This window comes from Erithacus rubecula (assembly GCF_903797595.1).
Source record: "Erithacus rubecula genome assembly, chromosome: 3".
In the NCBI taxonomy this organism is placed as follows: Eukaryota; Metazoa; Chordata; class Aves; order Passeriformes; family Muscicapidae; genus Erithacus; species Erithacus rubecula.
The window spans coordinates 35,270,228-35,276,603 of NC_136689.1; positions in this window are offsets into that span (position 1 = coordinate 35,270,228).

Below are 6,376 nucleotides of genomic sequence, written 5' to 3' on the forward strand. Positions count from 1 at the left end.
TAGAAAAGTCCAGAGAAAGATTGACACCAAAAGTGCAGTATTATTCCTTTCTCAATGTGCTAATCTTGTTTTTGCTTTTACTAACAGTGGCTGGTATACAGTTTGGCAGTTTTGTGTTCCTGGCTTGATTTTAGATCATCTATGGAGAAGGGACATGGATATTACAATGAAATAGTAGTTTTGGTTTGTTTCTTTATAACATCTCTCTTTTTTCTGGACTCTTTAAATTAAGTGAAAATTTCTCTGCCCACAGACAAGCTGTAGTAACTTTCAATGAGAAAGTAACTTTCTATCAGTAGTTTTTTGCATTTCTTCTCTTAAAAAACCCCATGTTATGAAAAAAGCTGCAAACCCCACAGTTGCTTGCAAGGAAAAGGAATTGTAATTGATTCCTAAAACAAAGAAAAAACTCTTGGATATTTACACTATTCACAAGAAGTTCATTAGTGAAACAACAGCACATCCTGTGAAGCACACCCCAAAATTGTCAAAGCTTTTTATAGTAAAACAGACTAAGGGTGAAGGATTAGTGTAAAGGGACAAGAATGTAACTCATACATTAATTAGTGATTGTGAATCAAAATTATTCTGGATAATTAAGTAACTCAGAAGGTGTTTAAGTACACTAAAAAAAAAAAAAGCTAAGACAGTATAAAATACCTTTGGCCTAAAGAAATCATAGACCACACGAATTTACCCTTGAATTCAGCCCAAACCACTGCTTAAGGTACAGTACTGTGCAAACCTACGAAGCCAGCTACTAGAGGCTCTCAGTTTGTTGAATATTTTAATTAAGGGGATTCTGTCAAAGTATTTCTCACTATTAGGAGAATATTGTATACAAAACAACTAGAGATGGGTGAACTCATTTTACCTCATTACAAGCCCATTCAAAGACCACTTCTAATCATGAAATATTATTAGCTGCTTGTTCTTTTCAGAAGATGATGACATAGAATAATACCTAATGATAAAATAAGGGAAGAAAGCAGAATAGGAAAAGAAATATCAACATTGTGTGAATAATTAATTCAATAATATGGACAGAAGAAAGGAAATACTAGTAATATTAAATACTTGTGAAAGAATACTAGTAATACCTTCTATTCATGGTCCAAATAAATATCTGGCAGATTAGGTAGCTGTGTGAGGTTTTTTTACCTACATGCTAAGTTATGGTACAATTCCAATTCCTGTTGGGGGGGGGGGAAGGGTTTAGGTTACATCAAAGAAATGTCTGCAAAGTCAAGCTAGCTCTTCAAAACCCACAAGAATAATGTAAAATGTTCACAGACACTGAGTTTGCTCAAGACTAATGATAATTCCTTGTGAAATGCAAACTGAAGTTTGTTTGCCTACCAAAACAAGGCCTTTTTCCTATCCCCCTTTCCATTCACAGATGCCAGTATGTGTTGGCTTGTTATTGTAATTTATGAATGTTGGCCTTTATTTCTGTGAAATAAATGTTATCAACTTCATTTGACAAAATGTAAAATTATATGTAAGGCTGACAGACTTGGAAAAAGTAAAAGAAATTAAAAGGAGATAAACATAGCTTTAGGAATATGTGTTCTCTTGAACAGTTCTTTTACTCTGAAGGGCTACATAATTATACCAAGCCATATGTGTGTCTTTTTTTTTTTAATAAATATTCCTGAAACTGGACAAGTGCTAATAGCACCACTCAGAAGAATGACATCTATCATCCAGAAAGTTCTCATTATAGCTTACTTTATCAGTTCAATGATGAAAAAAAAATTAGCTATAAATCAGAATCTCTAACTAATGTTTTAGCTGAACTTAAAATAATATTCTGAAGTCTGACCATAAAAATGTGGGATTAGGCTACACAGCCACGCAAGATATCATTTCTCCTTTACCTGGAGATCTACATGATGAATTATACTGTTCCCACACAGCACAGGTGGAATTTGAATGATACGTCCCATAGCATATAAATCATATAATTTAAAATAAACATTCCATAGGTTATGGGTTTTAGTATTCTGGAATCAAGATTTCTTATGTCAATTGGTAGCTCTTTATGTTCTTCATTGGTCTTTTAATAACAAGCTATTTGATCTTTCTGTCTAATTGCTCTCATGTTAATAATTATGCAGGATTAGGAAAGCTCTAATTCTTAACCATGCATATGGGAGGATGTATAGTTATGACATCTCTGTAAAATCTTTGTGAGAAAGACATGACCCAGGGCAGTGAGGAAACACTCCCGGCAGAGCTGACAAGCTGAGCACAGTGCCACGCTGACTTAGCTGCCCTGTGCCAGCTTGCTATGCTGGCATGGGTGGTCACCACCCCTCAGAGCCAGAAATCTGCCCCAGGACCCCTTGTCTGAGGATGGCAGGGGACTTTCAAGCTCCAGTGCTTTTATGGGTCCCATTTTAACTATCTTGGAGTATGCCACAGTCTTTTCCTTACTTGCTGTCTCAGGCAGGGAAGCTAATTTTGTAGGTGTCAGGCTAAGGCTCCATGGGGCTTTGCAGGACTCCCTGAGACTCACCAAGCAGGGACTTGAAATTCATGTCTTTGTATCACACACAGAAATTATAGGAACATTCCTCTTGTGACTCTGATGGTTCAGAAATGGTGGAAAGCAGCAGACATATAATCTTGGCTGAAGAATGCTGCCTTTCTGCTTACTCCAACAGCTCCATGAGGCAATACAATGGATACGTATCTTTTGAGTACAATCACTCTATTTTCATTTTCAAAGCATTTCTTCAGGCTGGGCTACTACAGCTACTGCATTACTAAGCAGCTTCACAAATCTTGCACAAGCATGACAGAGAGGCAGAGACTGATACAGAGGTAGGAACATGTCAGACCCACTTTGTTTCCAGTCATATGTTGGAATACCAAGATCCTGTTGTTCTTGTTTAGCCACACAGGCTATTGCACAGGGCAATTTGGAAATGGAGGAGGAAGGAGAAACTTAATTTCTCTGCCTTCTCCCTGACTGCATAGAAAGCTGAAGTTCCTGGTAGGATCCCAGAGTCTCATGACCAGTGGCATGGCTGTACAGCAGGCATGGCTTTTAGACATGAAATTTTGTCCCCTGTGTGGAAGACCATGTCCGTTTTAGCTGATTATGGAAGGCTGGATCTAAGGACAAAGGTGGATATAAATGTAAAAATAGTTTGGGCAATTAGCCTCTTCAGTCTTGTTCCTGTTTGAAGGTAAGGTGTCTGGGGGACTCCTATGTTAGCCCTGTGTGTGTGTAGGAAGCCATTTCTACACCTCTATACTTGAAAAACAGGTCTGACAGGGTACTGGCCTGCAATGCTCTGGAACAGCATGAGGCATGATTTCCCCATTTCCCATTTCCTTATGCTTTTTGATTCACTAAGTAAAAAACAGGGCTGCAAGCACTGATGTACTTGGGAGTGAGTTGGTTTCTGTTTCCTTTCCTCAGGCTGCTCAGGCATTTATGTGCTGGCCCTGCTGTGAGAAGAGACACACAGCAAGAGTGGAGGGAGCTCCAGGTGCTGCACTTCCTGCCCCATTCCTCACAGCCCCTCCTCATGCCCACTGGTTAGAAAAAATAAAACTAACCACACACTCACAAAAAAACCCCAAAACACCCAGCCCAGTCAAGTCCTTTTTGACTGAGCCATTCTTAAGGTCTTGTTTCTACTGCACTCAGTTTTGGGCCCCTCACTTTAAAAAGGACATTGAGGTGCTGGAGTGTGTCCAGAGAAGGGCAACAAGGCTCAGGAAAGGTCTGGAAAATGTTTTATGAGAAAGAACTGAGGGATCTGGAGTTGTTTACCCTGGAGGAGGCTCAGTGGGAACCTCACCACTCTCTACAACTCCCTGGAAGGAGAATGCAGTGAGGTGGGGATCGGTCTGTGCTGTGACTGCAGTGAGAGGACCAGAGGAAATGGCCTTTAGCTGAGACACGGGGAACTCAGATCAGATATTACGTAAAATGTTTCACTGTTAAGGTGGTCAGGCACTGTAATACATTGCCCCAGGACATTGTGCACCATTCCTGGAGGGGTTTAAGAGGCATTTGGGTCTGGTGCTGAGTGTGGTGCTTTAGGAGTTCCAGTGTTGGTGCTGGACTGATAGTTGGACTGGATGATCTTAAAGGTCTCTTCCAACCCTGATGATTCCATGATTCTGTGATTTTTCAGCGCAGTCACTACTAACGCTCCTTGCAAAAGACACTATTTTTTTTTCATGCTTTTGTACTATTCATCATAAGACGTATTTCACAGAACAATTTTCTTTTCCCCAGAATGGTGTATCCCAAGATGATCTTTTCTTCCCTCCCTCCACAGTGGCAGAAAGGCAGAGTGCAAAGACAGGACTTGTGACAGCTCTCTCCTGCCTCTCCTCTCAAGCAGACTGTGGCTGTTCCCTAATACGAGTACCTGAATACTCCCAAGTGCTTCACCTGAGAACAGCCATTACCTTTTCCCATCCCAGTAGAAGATATTACTGTGCCCTGCCTGTCCCTCATGCTCCAGCCACAACAGCCAATGCAGGCTTGCACCAGCACCGCTCTTGCCAGAGCCTCGCTGAACCAGAACCACAGAAGCGTTCGGGCAATGCTCTCAGGCACATGGTGTGACTCTTGAGGACGCCCTGTGCAGAGATAAGGGCTGGACCCGCTGACGCGTGTGGCTCCCTTCCAGCTCAGGCCATTCTGTGCTTCTGAGCTCGGCTGAGGGTGAGCGCGGCGCCCGCAGGCCCCGAGCGGTGCCGGGGGGGCGCGGGGCACGGCTCGGCACGGCCCAGGGCTCAGCACGGCTCGGCACAGCTCAGCACAGCTCACAGCTCAGGGCTCGGCTCAGCACGGCTCCCGGGAAGGAGCAGCGCGGGGCCGGCCTGCGGCGGCCTGGCTGCCGTTCCCGGGGCAGGCCACGAGGTGGCTCCGCGCGGGTGACCCGGCGCCCTCAGAGCCCCCGGGGCCGCGCCGGCTGGCAGCGCACAGTCCGCGTTTCTCGTTCTGTCACATTTCACAGGCGCTTGCTCATCGCCGGGGCTGCCGGAGGACAGGCACACCCCTCCGGCAGCGCCGTGCCTGGGAACGCAGGAGGCAGCCTGAGCTGCCCGGGAAGGACTCGGGGCCGGCCCTGGGAGGTCACTGGCGGCTGCCGCCCTTCCCTCGCCTACCCCGTGGAGGTTTCCGCGACCTGGGTGCCTGCAGCTTCTTTGGAAAATAAATGTCTGCTGCTAGGATATGATTAGACTCCTCAGTAGGTAAAGGCGAAAGAGACAATGCAAAGACTTTCAGAGATTTAAAAGTTGGAATATAAGTTTTTGTGGGGTTTTTTTTTTCCCCCTCCTTTCCCCACTCCTTTGAGGTGGTCTGTCTCTATGAAGAAAATTCTGCTCACATTACAAAAGGGGGATGTCAGGGGGTTTGACTGTCATTGAGGTTGAAATGAACTTTGTCACCCTGTTTAAATATTTAAGTCTCCTGACACAGGCAAATACATCACGAAGTGCTAAAAAATATATTTAAAAATACAGCTGCCTTTGAGATGAAGCATTTCTATTCCCACTGTATCAGTTCATTTTGCTCAAGCAGCCCTGAGGTACAGAGTATGGCAAGAAACAGTGAACAGGATAGGAAGCTCCATTATCACAACCTGTACATTTGAAGGGGTAACATTTTGTTTTATGCTGTTTTGGCCACTCTGTTGTTTTAACTGATTTCCAGGAGCTTAAACATCAACATGCACATGTATCAGTTTTATTTCTGCATCCAGTCATATGTCTTATGGGAATAAGTAGCTCATTACAGCTACCTTAAGTAGCTCTAGTTTTATTATAGTTTCATACTGTTTTGCATACTGGTAATATTTAGGGGATTTTTTAAACTTTCTCTTAACAGTCTTACTTTTCCTGCACACATACAATGCTTCCACTTTTTATATCATTACTTTGACTGTATTAAAAGTGCTTATTTAACTCATAAACCATAAAATGGTCTTCAAACCTTGCTCTGTAACTCATCTTTGCTTTGAATGCAACACAGAGGTGATGGATGTACTTTAAAATAAAAGTGAGGGGAGTTTTTTTTTATTGACTTTGGTGAAATACTTGTAATGTGAAGACTGTCCTGTGGTTCAGGGCAGAAACCTGTTTTATGTTGGTGCACTTTGTCTGAGATGATCTCAAAGGGCAATAGCTTCCCGGGCAACTGGGAGTGTGCAAGGCTAAAACTGGAGGCACTTGTGTGAGTGGGATCCCTCAGTCATAATTTGAAGTGTTGTCTCAAAAGCAAAACATATGCACCATGTTGACAGCAGACACTCTCTTCAGTTTCATCCCTTCACGTGGAGGTGGACGGACTCATGATCAACACACTGTTTTCATCTCCCTTGAGCCACAAAACAGAACA